The 15,702-nt window shown below is 41.8% G+C and overlaps 1 protein-coding gene across 6 annotated transcripts in view; it reads right to left on the minus strand.

Annotated features, from left to right (window-relative positions):
* Nucleotides 1-15,702, minus strand: part of LOC140529956 (guanylate-binding protein 7-like) — a 433,747-nt gene that overhangs the window by 72,183 nt on the left and 345,862 nt on the right. The gene's annotated exons all lie outside the window — the stretch shown is intronic.

The raw sequence follows: 15,702 nt of genomic DNA on the forward strand, positions 1-15,702 counted from the left end.
TCATGGGGAGGCATAGGATTAAAAGAGAATAGAAGTAATGGGGGACAGGATAGGACGGAGGGAAATATAGTTAGTCCTATACAACACAACTATTATGGAAGTCATTTGCAAAACTACACAGATTTGGCCTATATTGAATTGCTTGCTTTCCAAAGGGAAGGGGTGGAGAGGGAGGGAGGTAAAGAAGGTGGAACTCAAAGTGTTAGGAACAGCTGTGGAGCACTGTTCTTGCCACTAGGAAATAAGAAATACAGGTAAAGGGGTATAGAAAGCTATCTGGCCCTACAGGACAAAAGAGAAGACGGAGACAAGGGCAGAGAGGGATGATAGAAGAGAGAGCAGATTGGTCATAGGGGCAATTAGAATGCTTGGTGTTTGGGGGGGGGAGGGGATAAAAGGGGAGAAAATTTGTAACCCAAAATTTTGTGAAAATGAATGTTAAAAGTTAAATAAATAAATTTAAATAAAATAAAAAATTTTTTATTAATTTCTCCTTTGCTTTTCAGAATTTTCAATTTAGTGGCTTTTGGGGGATTTCTAATGTGATCTTTTGCAAGCTTTTTGAATTGCACACCCAATTTATGGATATGTTCTTCTCTATTTCATTCATGTAAGCCTTCAGAGATATAAAATTCCCCCTAAGTACTGCTTTAGCTGCTTCCCATAAATTTTGGGATGTTGTCTCCTTATTGTCATTCTTTCTGAAGAAATTATCAAATGTAGCTAAGATTTGTTACTTAACCCACTCATTCTTTAAGATCAGATTGTTTAGTTCCCAATTAATTTTTCATCTGTCGTTCCATGGCCCCTAATTACATGTCCTTCTAAGTTATATTATGATGGAAAATTATTTCACTCTGTTTTTTTGTGGAGTCTATTGCTCCAGAATTCTTTTAGAGGCTTGATTTAATGTTGTTTCTGAGTGAAACTGGGGAGAGCTCAGGCAACTTCTCTCAGTCATCTTTGGCACAGGGAAAGTTTAACTGCGGGGCTCAGGTATTTTTCACTCTTTAAGGACTGATTACCTCCAGAGGGTACCAAGACACTTACCCAGTGGTCTCCAGTAGGTAAACAAGTCCTTTTGTTCTTTATGAGTAGCAGGATGAGATCAAGAATACGGCATTAGCGTATATTTCTCCCATAGGAGACAGATATCAAATAGATGATTGCTTGATTATTCCTTCCCCTATATTTCTTTTTGTTTATTTTTTTATCTATTAAATGATTTCAACATTCACTTGCACAGAATTTTGTGGTCCAAATTTTCTCCCCCTCTCTACCCTCCCCCTTCCCCAAAATGTCGAACATTCTGATTACCCCTTCCACCAGTTTGCCCTCCCTTCTAACACCCCTCCTTCTCCTTTTTCCCCCATCTGCTCCTTTGTCCTGTAGGGCAAGAGAAATTTCCTACTCCATTACCTGTATTTCTTATTTGCCTGTTGTATGCAAAAACAATTTTCAACATTTGTTCCTAAAACTTTGAGTTCCACCTACTCTTCTTTCCTTCCTCCTCATCCATCCCCACCGAGAATGCAAGCAATTCAATATAGGCAATATATGTGTAGTTTAGCCAACGACTTCCACAATAGTCATGTTGTGTAAGACTAACTATATTCCCCTCTATCCTATCCCCCTCCCCATTTCTTCTATTCTCTCTTTTGACCTTGTCTCTCCCCAAGAGTGTTTACTTCTAATGGCTCCCGCCTCCCATTTGCCCTCCCTTCCATCATCCTCCCCACCCTTCTTATCTCCTTCTCCCCTACTTTCCTGTAGTGTAAGACAGGTTTTCATACCAATTTGAGTGTGCATGTTATTCCTTCTTTCAGTCAAATGTGATGAGAGTAAGCTTCACTTTTTCTCTCCTCACCTCCCCCCTTTTCCCTTCCATTGAAAAAGCTTTTTCTTGCCTCCTTTATAAGAAATAATTTGCCCCATTCCATTTCTCCCTTTCTCCTCCCAATGTATTCCTCTCTTACCCCTTAATTTTATTTTTTAGATGACTCCTTCCTATTCAATTCACCCAGTGCTCTCTGTCTCTCCCTGTCTCTGTCTCTCTCTCTCTGTCTCTGTCTCTGTCTCTCTCTGTCTCTCTCTGTCTCTGTCTCTGTCTCTCTCTCTCTCTCTCTCTCTCTCTCTCTCTATATATATATATATATATATATATATATGTGTGTGTGTGTGTGTGTGTGTGTGTGTGTGTGTGTGTGTGTGCGCGTGTCTGTATGTGTGTGTTTGGGTGTGGGTGGATGTGTGTAATCCCACCAACTACCCCAATACTGAGAAAAGTTTCAAGAGTTACAAATATTATCTTTCTATGTAGGCATGTAAATGATTCAACTTTAGTAAGTCCATTATGATTTCTCTTTCCTATTTACCTTTTCATGCATCTCTTGATTCTTGTACTTGAAAGTCAAATTTTCTTTTCAACTCTGGTCTTTTCATCAAGAATGCTTGAAAGTCCTCTATTTCATTGAAAGACTGCTTTTCCCCTGAAGTATTATACACAGTTTTGCTTGATAGGTGATTCTTGGTTTTAATCCTAGTTTCTTTGACTTCTGGAATATCATATTCCATGCCCTTCAATCCTCTTAAGGTGGAAGATGCTAGATCTTGTGTTATCCTGATCGTATTTCCACAATACTTAAAATGTTTCTTTCTAGCTGCTTGCAATATTTTCTCCTTGACATGGGAACTCTGGAATTTGGCTACAAAATTCCTAGGAATTTCTCTTTCTGAATCTCTTTCAAGAGGTGATTGGTGGATTCTTTCAACATTTATTTTGCCCTCTGGGTCTAGAATATCAGGGCAATTTTACTTGATAATTTCATGAAAGCGTATGTCTAGGTTCTTTTTTTGATCATGACTTTTAGGTAGTCTCATAATCTTTAAATTGTCTTTCCTGGATCTATTTTCCAGGTCAGTTGTTTTTCCAATGTTATATTCACATTGTCTTCCATTTTTTATTCTTTTGGTTTTGTTAAAGCATTCTTCTCCTCATTGGTTTTTTGAACCTCTTTTTCCAATTGAGGTAGTCTATTCGTAAAGGTGCTATTTTCTTCAGCATTTTTTGGATGTCTCTTAGCAAGCTGTTGACTCACTTTTCATGATTTTCTTGAATTGGTTTCATTTTTCTTCCCAATTTTTCCTCCACCTATCTTACTTGGTTTTCAAAATTTTTTTTGAGCTCTTTCATGACCTTAGAACACTGCATATTTATTTGGGAGGTTTTGGATGCAGAACCCTTGGCTTTTCTGTGTTCCTCTGATGGTATGCATTGTTCTTCCTCATCTGAAGGGATGGAAGAAAATACCTCTTCATGAAGAAAGTAATCTTCTGTAGTCTTATTTTTTCCCCTTTTTGGGGTACTTCCACAGGCACTTACTTGATTTTGAGTCGTTTTTCAAGACAAGGGTACACTCTGGGGATCTGTAGGTTCTCAGCTCCTCCAAGGTGGCACAATCAAGGACTCCTCTCTTGGCCTGTGCTCTGCTCTGGGAGTTACCACAAGCTTTTCTGCCCAGGTTCTGCGAGTACAATTTCCTCTCTAGATCCACCAACAGCTCCACCAGCTAAGTGCCCCTTCTCATACCAGGACCACCACTCAAGCCTGAGACCAGATCAGCAATTCAATTACCCCAGGGTCTTTAGGCTGAGGTCTCCAAAAATGGACACTGCTTTTGCCACTGCCTGGGGCAGGGACTAGGGGAGGACCCTGCTCCCTTCTCACTCAGGAGAAAGAGAACATAGGGCAGCTATCTCAGTCGTATGCTGACAAACGTTCAACAACAACTCGGGGCGGGGGGGGATGTGTGTGCCACATATTTTTAAGTTTAACGTGCACTGTCAAGAATTTTCTTCATCACTTTCTTAAGTCTAGACAATAAACAAAACAATAAATTCAGCCCTGATTGTAAGATTTAAATGCTTACAATGAAAATGTAACAACTGCGATAAGCCATTCCAAGGAAACTGAACCCCCTTCTGGATATATACAATAGTCTGAGGAGCAGCCCATGAGGAAGACAGATGACACTTGCTCATAATGCCCAGAAAGGGACAAGTAGGAATAGTGACTATAAGTCACAAAAAGAAAAATTTTGACTTGATGTCAGGAGCAGCTTTCTAATATAACAATCAAAGCCATCCAAAAGGGGAATAGGCTTCATGGAGATATGGGGTGTCCCCCTCCTTTGAGGTCTTTAGGCTGAGACCTGATGTGTGTCAGTCATCTATGCTATGATGGGAATTCTTGTCACGTCTAGATTTGACTAGATGGCTGCCCCTTGGGGACTTTCCAACTCTTACATGGAAAAATAGAGATACTAAATCTATAGTACATTGTGGGGAGGGGGGGAGTTGAGGCTCAAATAAAATAACACATTTAAACAGTTTATACATTTTAAAATGTAGTAATTTTGTAGTAGCAAAGGACTGGAAACACAGTAAACACCTCTTAACTGAGCAGTGACTAAACAAACTGTGACCTGAAAATGTTACTGTGCTGTAAAAAATGATGACAGTGGTGAGTACAGAGAAGCATGGGGCATTTCCTCAGAGGCCTGATCTTATTTATGAATGCTCAGACTTCTCATCCTCAGTAGTGCAGCAGGTATTCTTACACTACTACAGGGAGTCTTTTTCTTTTCCCTTTTTCTTTTCTTTTGAGGCTGGGTCTCACTAGTTTGCCTAGGCTGGAAGTCAAGTGGCCATTCACAAGCTTATTCCTGCTGTAGGTCGGCTCAGAAACATTGACCTGACTCATTTGCTAATTCACTCCTCTTAGAGAACTCAATGGCCCCTACCCAAGGTTTCTCTAATAAAAGCCTCATTTCTAAGAAATATAAGAAACTAGTTCATATTAATAAATATAAGAGCCACTTCTCAATTGACAACTGATTAAAAAATATAAACAACGTTCTTGAGGGATGAAAACCGAGCTACCAAAGAACAAAGGAAAAAAAGCTCCCAGTCACTAATAATTAGAGAAATGCAAATTAAAGCAAATCTCAGGTTCTGCCTTGCAAATATTAGATTTGCAAAGTTGATAAAACAGCAAAATGACAAATGTTTGAGAGGCTACAGGAAAATAGGCATATTAATGCACTGTTGGGGGAGCTGTGACTAGGTCCAGTCATTCTGGAAAGCAATTTGGAATTATGCCCCCAAAAGTTAATAAAATGCTTACCATTTGACCCAACAATACCACTGCTAGGTCTATACCACAAAGAAATCAAAGAAAGAGGAAAAGGACCCATATGTAAAGAAATATTTGTAGCAATGCTTATTGTAATGACAAAGAACTGGAGACTTAAAGGAGTGCCCATCAATTGCGGACAGTTGAAGAATTTATGGTCTATGAGTATAACAAAATATGACTGTGAGGTAAGAAATGATGGTTTCAGAGAAAATATTCTATCAAATGATGCAGAGAAGAATAAAGGAAACCAGGAGGTCAGTTTATAAGAAGACTAGAAAAATGCAAACCTTTAAAAGACTTAAGAACTTTGATTAACACAATGATAAACCATGATTCTGAGACAAATAATGAATAATACTACCCATATCCTGTTGTAGAGGTGATGGACCTGATGAAATGCTTATGTGCATGTACTTGGACCCCAATTCTAAAACCACATTTCTCTTTGGAGAACACATTCCTTCCTAGCCTAAAAATACTATCTCAGGCAGTTGCTCCCCAGTGCAAGGACAGAGGCTGCCCTAGCAACAAGTGCTATCTCTCTTCCTGATACAGTAATCAGATGTACCTATGGAACTTTTTAGTCTGAACCAGGTGTGTACTGACTGAGATGTCTGTGTACTGGGTCATGACAACATTTACTACTCAGACTATTCATATATATCCTAGACTTAGACATATGTATACTCCCTTACATTTACCTTGTTCAATAAGATCTTTATGAGAGCAGCCTGGTATTCCTTAGTCAGTCCTGACTGTTAGTTGACTTAATGATGTTTCATGTCTAAAACCACAGCTCCATGTAGATCTCCCTTGGGCTATTTTCTGATGAAATCTAGGTGAAAATCCTGTGCAGTAGATACCAAAAATACATATTTTTTAAAGAATTAACCACTCCCTGAATCACCTAGTTAGCATATTTGGCACATGTCTTACTCTAGAATACCCTATATAAACTTTACCTGTACCCCTCTAAGGTTGTAGGTTTCTTAAGAACTCCTGACCACTGAAAAGCATAATAAATTGCCAGGCCTAGAGGCCTCAGGGCTACACGAGTCTTCTTACCTCACCTCCCGAGGTCTTTGGTTGGCCAAACCGGATGCTCGTATGAGAGAAAGGACGTTCCAGAGTCGAACAAGGGTTGAGCTTTATTTCAGGGTCTAGTTACAAGTGCAGGGGAATACTTCCTTAGGAGGGAAAGAGAGAGATCTCCCAAGGAGGCAAAGATCTTACAATAAGAGATTGGAAGTAGAAGTATAAGCGGGGAGAGAGGGGGAGGGGAGAGAAGGAGCCTTGTGTCCTCTTTGGCTCCTCACGTGCTAAGAGAGCTTTCAGGCTTCCCTGATCCTACTTAACTCTCCAGTCGCATAGTTTGCATCTGAATACCGTGCTGTTAGATAACAATAGTGTGCCCAGATCCGGGACAATCTCAAGGGCAGGGAGATCTCTCTCCCATCACGTTTCTCACGGGAAGAGGCGGAAATACACGAGATAGCTCGGTTCACATCGATTCCCAGCCGTTTCCTGGGGAGGTCTCGTGAGAGATCTAAGATTTAGAAGCTCCCACCTTTACCCACCCAAGACTGTCCACACGGAATTGAGCTTCCAACCCCAACAATAAATCTTTACCACCTCGACCTCAAGAATGCTTGAGTCCATGAATCCTTCTCCAGGTGGCCCATGCAAGGACCTCCAGCCTTGGGTTACCTAGACTCCTATCTCTACAGCCCTCATCAGAACAAATATGCATAATGAAACACACATTTGGGGATATGGGCAATGAAAATTTCTTTTGCTTGATGGGACATTTGTTTCTTTTTGTCAATTGGTGGAAAACGAGAGGAAAGAAAATAAATTCTTGTCAACTGAAAAAAAAAGGAGTTGAAATAAAGTATGAGCCAAATAATTCAGAGTCACAGAAATACAGAGAACACTGTCACTGACTACTCTTAAAGATTGGATTGTGAATTTGAAGAGGTGGAGACTGTTTACTCTCAAATGTTTGGGTGTTTATTTTGATAAGAGCAGCAAAGTTCTAAACAGAGAGGCAAGATGCTGTTATCATAGACCATGGGGAAAAGCACAAGTAATGAGAGAGTGATCTTGTGCCTGGTTGCAATGCTTCAGTACTTGGAATTGTATACTGTGCTTGGAGAGGCAGCAGGTGGTCAAAGATAGAGAGTCAGCCTTAGAGTCAGGAAGGCCTGGATTGAAGGCCTTCATCAACACCTGCTAGTTACATGACATGGGAAGATAATATAGGCTCTCAGTGGCCCCAGGAGACCAAACAAATAATTTTTTGAGATAACACACCAAACATGGCCACTGATCTCTGACTTCCAACCCCAATCTGCCTAATTGAGGACAATAAGGGGCAATTGACAGTGAAGCAAGAAACAATGCCAGTGCTTGCTACAATTCTCCAGCCTATGGTAGTGGTGGTGACTGTGGGTCTCTGCTGCCCTGGCAAGTCCTGGCCGATGAACAAGCTGGCAGGGCAAGAGTCAAGTAAGTGCATTAGTAAAGGCCAAGACACAACCCTTCTACACGCCATGAACATTATCCATTAATATGGGGTCTGTATTTTGGAGGTGGTGATGGTGATGATGATGAGGATAATAATAAAAAACTAGCATTTCTATAGCTATATGGCTACTTCAAAGTTTGTAAAGCACTTACCATATGTTATCTCATTGGATTCTCAAAAGAACTCTGGGAGGTAGGTAATATTATCCCCATTTAACAGGTGAGGAAGTTGAGGCAGAAAGTGGTGATGTGTCTTTCAAAAGTATCTGAAATACAATTTGAACTCGAGTTTTCCTGGACTTGAAAAGCAAGGCTTCATTCTCAGCTTTCCTTCCACCTCTCAGAGTGTTGTGGGGGAACGAAGAACAGCTTTTCTCCTTGCTGACATCTCTACCTCAGTTGTTTCCCTAGAAGACTCCTCTTATGCTACAGCAGGAGCATAGAATCATAGAGTTGGTTGGGACTGCAAAGGTCACCTGATCTTAACGCATAACTAAAAAAGAGGTCCCTCTCTAAAATAGCCCGGAATCATAGAATTTTAGAATTCGAAGGAATGCCAGCAGCATCTAGTCCTCTCTGCATCTGAAGAGGAATCCCTATACAGCCTAACCAACAAATAACCATCGGGCTTCTCAGCTGAGAGGGCAAGATCTAGGAACAGTGAGTAGAAGCACCAGGGAAAACGATTATCTATTTCCTACAAGGAAAGACTCTCACAATTAGAGCCATCTGTAAGGGAAAAAAGACTAACTCTAAAAGTAAAAGGTTATGCCATTTTACAGTGGAATAAACTGAGGCACACATAGATTAACTGACTTGCCCAGGGTTACACAACTAGTAAATATCTGAAGTTATATTTGAACTGAGGTCATCCTGACTCAAGGCACAACCAGAAACCTCAATCAAGGACATTCAAAAACCACAGAGTTGACTTCTACAGCCCTCTGCAATTACAAAGCTCAGAAAAAAAAGGAAATTGGAGTAGATATAGAATAACTACAGTATTCCATGAAATAGAGGTTTTCACCTAGAATAACTGAACTTTTTCAATAAATATTTTGATAACTAGATTTCAATACAGTCAGTTTCCTTTCTAACCCTATGTATTTTATTTGATGCCTTTCAACATATTATACTGAGAAGGGATTCCAAGGTTTCACCTGACTCCTTCACCAACAGCACCCAAAATATTAAAAGAAGAACTTCTGCTATAAAGAGCCAGAGAAGAAACAAATACAGAATAATTAAATATGAATCCATAAGAGAGGAACACTACACAAGATAGAAAACCTCAAAAAAAAACATGGATCTTAAATACTGGGATATTGCCCTGTCCCTCACCCAATCCATCCCCCAAGTAGTATGTAGGTAGCACAAGCAGTCTCGAAGGTATTACTTCCAGACCTGGCTATGGCTATTCTTATCTGGATCTCTCATGGCAGTAACGTACACTGAATCTGATACTAGCTATGAACTAAAGCCTGATACTATCAGATGTTGTTCTTCTATTAATCAGTTTTGTGGAACTGCTTTTTTCCCTTCTTTTTCAAGGAAAAAGACTAGCCTCACCCTCCCAGAACAAAGCCAGTCGCATCTCCCCCTCAGGATCCTAGGGGTCCCCTCAGCCATTCTGATGTGGTCCCTCCACTGCTAGCCACCACTGACTAGCAGCACTCCAGTTCCATCTAGCCCATTTTATAAGTTGATTTGAGAAAGGGACATTTGTATCAAAGATAAGGCAGAAACTGAAATGTAAATATTTCCCACGCACCCCCAATATTGCAGGGTCACAATCACCCTTCTACCACCTCCACCTTTGAAGAATGCGGTGACACTTCACACCCTTTCTATATAGCATTGGGCCTACCAAGTTCATGGCCAAATATGGAAGGACTACAAGGTGAGCCCTGGTCTCAGCTACTGTTGGGCTATGTCTTGATGACCACTCCTCACTCCAAGGGCTCTCAAACCTGGACAAGCTGGCTGCAAAGCCCATGGTGTGCTATATGTACCTGGATAACCTGATGGTTCAGTATCCTGCCCTTTTGAAATTCACAAGATCATAAGATACAATCTCTTATACTTGAGACAGAAGCAAAGAACCATGGTCTACACTCATGGGTGACATGTTAATCTTCACTGGGATGGCCCTGAGGCTTTCTCCTGATAGCATTATTTCTCTCCTCTTTAAGGAATCACCACCCAGCAGAAAGAAACCCCACCCCCACCACACACCCAAATAGAACCTGTTCTGGTAGATTACTTCCTTGCCTTCTGAGGGCTCCCCAGAGCCTTCCTTGTCTAAGCAGGCAGGGCAGATGGCCATGGGTGTGGTTATCTTGAATCCAGGGAAGGAGGGGGAATGGAGCAGATGACCACACAAGAGGTGCCCTCCAGAACTGTAGCCCATTTTGACCGGGCCAGTGTGGGGTTTTGTCTTCTTTGACTCTATATGTTTGTTACAGGAGTTTTGTTTTTCTCTTTTTCCCCATGGGAGGAAAGAAAAGAAGGAAGGAAATGAGCATTTATGAAGGGCCTGCTGTGTGCCAGGCACCGTGCCAAGTACTTTACAAATATTATCTCATTTAGTCCTCATTACAATCCTGGGAGGTAGATGTTAATGTTGCACCCATTTTACAGATGAAAATACTGAGGCAAGCAGAGGAGAAGTGACTTGGACAGGGTCTCAAAGCTGCTAAGTATATCAGACCAGGATTGAACTCTGGCTTTCCTGACTTTCCCAAGCCCAGAGCATTTTCTGCTTTATCTACTGTGCCTCCTAACAGTCTAAAGTGAAAGGAGGAGAAAACAGAATTTTGTTCACTAAGAAAATTACAATCTTAAAAAAAAGGGAAAAAAAGAGCTGTAGCCCAGTTTGTGTCAAGCTCTTATCTAACTATCTGTTCTCCATCTCCCTCCAGGTCCTCCATTCAGTGTGTGTCACCCTGTATTCCCTGTAAAGCAGAGGAGGGCCAGGCATTTGAGAGGGAAGGGCTGGACATTGCACCTCAGTGGTATGTCAAGGAAGGAAGCTGGAAATTTCCATCATGTAGGATTCTAGATACAGTGAGTTTCCAGAAAATAGACAAGTAGGTCACTCATACATTCATACATTCACTCAACCTACATCTACTAAACAACTACTATGGCACTGCTACTACCTGGCATAGCGCTGGATACAGAGACAAAAACAAGAGTCCCTGTCCTCAAGGAACCAGGCAGGAAGTAAGAGTGTGTCTAAAGCAGGGGAAGCCTAGAGAGAGACTTCCATTTGATCCTAGAAGCAATAGAGAGCCTTTGGCATATTTTGAGCAGTCCTGTGACATGACCAGATTTGAACTCAAGAAAATGAGTCTTCCTGATTGCAAGCTGATACTCTATCCAATGTGCCCCATAGCTGCCCTTGGTATGGTATATATGGCATTAAAACAAATGCCAATAGACAAGAGGTTTGATATTTTAACACTTCTTTAATGCCCACCATCAGGGACATAGGTCATCTCCTTGAAGAATGTGTTCTGTGAGGCTCTGGGTTCTCTGTTTATCCCGGGAAGTACAAAGGATATATTGGCTGTTTTTGAGGTTGGCTTTAGAAAATGCTTTCGTTGAAGCTCTCACATCTGGTGAAGGATGAAGCCTTTGCTACATTTCTCAGACGCTACACCCATGCATACATTTAGTTTCCCATTCTAGGCTTAGGGAGTTAGGAACAGAAAGATCTGCTTTTGGTTTCAATTTCTCTTGTCACTCCCACCCTTTCCTTCCCACTATAAATAACAGAAGCACTTGGACAGCCCACAAAGAGAGGACACGGAAAGGAAGATCAAATAAGGGAAGAACTGAGAGAAAGAGTAAACTTGTGAGAGCATTTGTGAATGATTTAACTTGAAGCCTCGTGAAACAGGTAAGGGTTTCTCTTGTCTTCCTTGCATCTTTTCCCTGGAGCTTGAAAGTGTGTCTCAGGATTCAAACCCAGTAAGAGGCAAAGTCACTAGGCTGGTTTGCCATTTCCTTCTCTAGTGGATCATCTCTTGTCAGCCAGTGCTCACTACCAGCGGAACAAGACAGTGATCCAGGAGACAAAGATTGGATTGAGCTCATTCCTTAGGAGCTGTCCAAGATGAATTCTAAAAGAATAAGTAGGAAAGCACAAAGAGGAGTAACACTACTGGTTCACTAAGTGCTTTAGAGAAAGTATCTCATATAAGCCACACAACAACCCAGTGAAGTGGGCACTTTGTTACTGTGCCCATTGCACAGATGAAGAACATGAAGTGCAGAGACATTAAGTCCATGGTCACGCAGCTGGGATGTGTGTCTGACAGGATAGAAGCTCAGCTCCTCCTGATTCCAAATTCAGCCCTATATCCAACTTGCCCCATGGCCTCAACAAGTCCCCTGTTAGGAAATGGCACATCTTATCACTTTTCCATATCTTCTCCTGACCTGGAATATCCAGTTGCTGGCTATTTTGAATCCAAGAGAAATGGGGAAAGTCTCCTTATGAGGTCAGAGCTGATATAAGGAGCAGCCTGCTCTCCAGGTATGACACAGTGAAGGTTAGCTTGGCCCAAACTCTGGGATGTTCCCAGGAATAAAGATGCCCAGGCTATCTATATTAGACAAGAAATCCAGGGAAAAAAATAATCACCAGGCAGAAAGAATCCCTAGTGACACTGGGAAACAGAGAGGGTGACTGTTCACACTCCTGGGCTCATTTCCTGAATCCCAAAACGGCATCTAAAATTATTTATGGCTCAACCATTTCTGTAAGGGTTGACTTCAACTAGGGCTCAGATCCTGGGTGGGTGACTGGGGCTGTACCACCCCAGAGCCCTCACCTGGAGGGATTCAGGGTGGCCAGAGTCTAAGGCATTGTTTGAGCAGCCACTGAGGGGATGGTTCTGGATTTCTGCAAGGAGGTCAGAATTTAGGATCCTTGTTCCCTATCTGGAAAGGGGCTGCCTTGCAGCAATGACTTTTGTTTGTCTGAACCTAAGGTTTCATTGGTGTAATGATGTCCTAGGGATGAAAGTTCTTCTACCAATGTAGGCCTACAACTGCTCTGCAATTTATAATTTTTGAGAGATCCAGCAGCCATTGGCAGATTAAGTGATTTTCCTAGGGTCACAAATTCAGGTTGTATCCTCTTGACTCCCAAACAAACTCTCTATCCACTCTTCCATGATGCTAACGATTAAAGACAGTGCAATGCCACAGTCAAATCAAAGTGCTCCTTGGTTTCCACAAATTCAGTGCAAGAGCAGGAGGCAGGAAACAGCAATTGAAGCAGTAATGAGAAATTTCAGGGTGGAATGGGAGAAGGGAAGGATGGACAGAAATCATCCTCAAGTCACTCAGGCATGACTAAGAAGAGACTCAGCCATGACTAAGAAGGGACTGGCACCAGAGATTAATGAAAACACTATTTATCTCAAAGTGTTTGTACAAGACAGTTCCCCATATTATTCCTCCCTTCCACCAATTCACGGCCATGGCAACTATGAACCTGGACCAACATAATGGAAAGAGATATGATTATTATACGAGACAGAAAACTGCAAGGAGGGATTTTCAAATACTGGGAATGTTTTCCCTAGGTGACAGCCCTAGGAATCAAGAATGAACTGACAGGATATCTGCTCAAGACAGCTCAGTGGTGCAGCGGATAGAGAGCTGCTCCAGGAGTCATGAAGTCTGTGTTTAAACCCTGGAAACTGCCCCAGTTTCATCATCTGTAAGAATGGGTAAAGTAATTGTACATAACTCCCAGACTTATCACAAGGCAATATTTGTAAAGTGCTTCTTAACGTTTAAGGCACTACACAAAGGTAATTATCATCGTTGCCATTACTATTATCAACATTATCTGCCATTGACAGTTCTGTCTTCCTAAAAACAGAATTCCTCAAGCACAGAGCATCCTCCCTTCTTCTGTTACTAATATCTGACTCACCTAGGCAGTCTCAGCTGAGGATTATGTGAATTCTGCTTCTCAGTTTACGTATAAGCGGCTCCTCTGAATTTGCAGGTGCATCCGCAGTGCTCATGGAGGCCCCCATATGTCTAGTAGAAAACAGCAATAGAGAGTTGATGGTAAACCAGCAAGCCCTACAGATTCTTACTTCCATTACCAAACCAGTGGTGGTGGTAGCCTTCATTGGCATGAATTGTACTGGAAAATCATAGCTGATGGACAAAGTGGCAGGAAAGAACAAAAGTAAGTGCAGTTCTGGAAACCTGGAATCTAAATTTCAGGGACATTGTGCCACAGGATTAGAGTTACTACAAGAAATGTCTAAGACTTAATGAAGGTTTAAAAGTTGGCCTCTGGTTTACTGTTACCTTCCAGTTGGTCAACAAGCATTTATTAAGTGCCTACTGTATGTTAGAAACTCCATTAAGTGCTGAGGAAACAAAGAAAGGAAAATTCAGTCCCTGCTCTCAAGGACCACACAGTCTCAAGGGGGAGAGAACATGCAAATACCTGTGTGCAAATGAGATCTATGCAAGATACATTGGAGATAAACATTAGAGGAAAGGCACTAGCACTAAAGGGAGCTAGAAAAGTTTCTCACTTCAGTTTAGCTGTGAACTGAAGGAAAACAGAGAAGCCAAAATGCAGAGAGGAGGAGGGGAGCATTCCAGGCAGGAGAGACTGAGTCAGGTGATGGAGCGTTCATCAAAGACTTGGATCGTGTGCTGTAAAACTTGTGAATTAAATTACCCCACAACAAATATCTGCATGACAGGAAGAGCCAAATGTTGTAGTGTTAAAAGTGTTGGAATTTCTTTAAAAATGGAAACATGTCCTGTCCCTGGTTGCTGTCCCCTGGCTGCTTGTCTCCTAATGGCTGTCTATCTTACCTACTGCTAGCCTGAGTCTGCTCAGGATTATCGCCTCTACATTACATTAGTCTGAGAATGTAGTTGTCAGTTACTTCTGTGATTAATCAGAGCAGCCAAATCACAAGATCGAAACATTGTCATCATACCAATGGTTCTCGTGGGATCCAGACAGAGCTGGAAGGGACATAGAGGACATCTAATTCAACCCCCCCTTTTTATGATTGAGGAAACTGAGCCCCAGAGAGGCCTACTTATTATTGTTTACAGGTAACAAACAACAGAGGCAAGATTTGAACCCAGGTCAGGGCTCTAGTCAGGGCTTTCTGCACTACACAACCTTGTGGCTTATGTTCTGAAATGTATCTAGAACTTACTTAGTTTGTTGCGCATTCTAACTGAGCCTTGGAGAATACCAACATGTTTACCTTTAGAATCTTTCCCCCTAACTTTCTTCCACTAACAAAGGAATGAATTTATTCAGCACCGCATGCCATCTACTGCTCTAAGTACAGACAATGCCATTACAAAATCAAGATAGCTCCTATTCTCAAGAAACTCATTATAATGAGGAGAAAATACACAGAAGGGTTCAGCTTGAAGTCATGGAAAAGCCCCCTGATACTAGGGGTTCAGCAGGAAACCAGATAATAATATATCTCCTCTATTGTCTCTTCTCTTGATTAAAACCCAGCTTGCAAAGGATTGCTTTGGGAGTCCTCACTTGCTGCTGTGGCTACTGAACAAATAGAGGCCTGAGTTAATGTCCCCCTGGACCACAGCTGCCTGAAATGGGCTGGATTCAGTACTGCCAGTCAGGATGAAGGGTAAACTGTTGTTTTCAGGCCTCTGAGACTTACCTGCTGCCAAAAAGTGATGCCAGTAAGTGGCTGTTGGTCAGCTGTTGGTGGTGGTAGGGACAGATTCCCCCATCTCAAAGGTACTGTTCCCCAGGACAGTGGCTGCAACAGCCAGGCTAAAAGCAAGGTGGATGATCAAGGTTAGAAGTTAAGGGTGCTCCTCGTCCCAGGGGTTTTGGAAGAAGTTATCTGAGCTATCACTTCAAAGTCTGTATTTAATAAGAATGTATGTGTAGAACTTATATGAGATTGCATTCTGTCCTGGGGAGAGAT

The sequence above is a fragment of the Notamacropus eugenii genome, chromosome 2 (assembly GCF_028372415.1).
Source record: "Notamacropus eugenii isolate mMacEug1 chromosome 2, mMacEug1.pri_v2, whole genome shotgun sequence".
Taxonomy (NCBI): Eukaryota; Metazoa; Chordata; class Mammalia; order Diprotodontia; family Macropodidae; genus Notamacropus; species Notamacropus eugenii.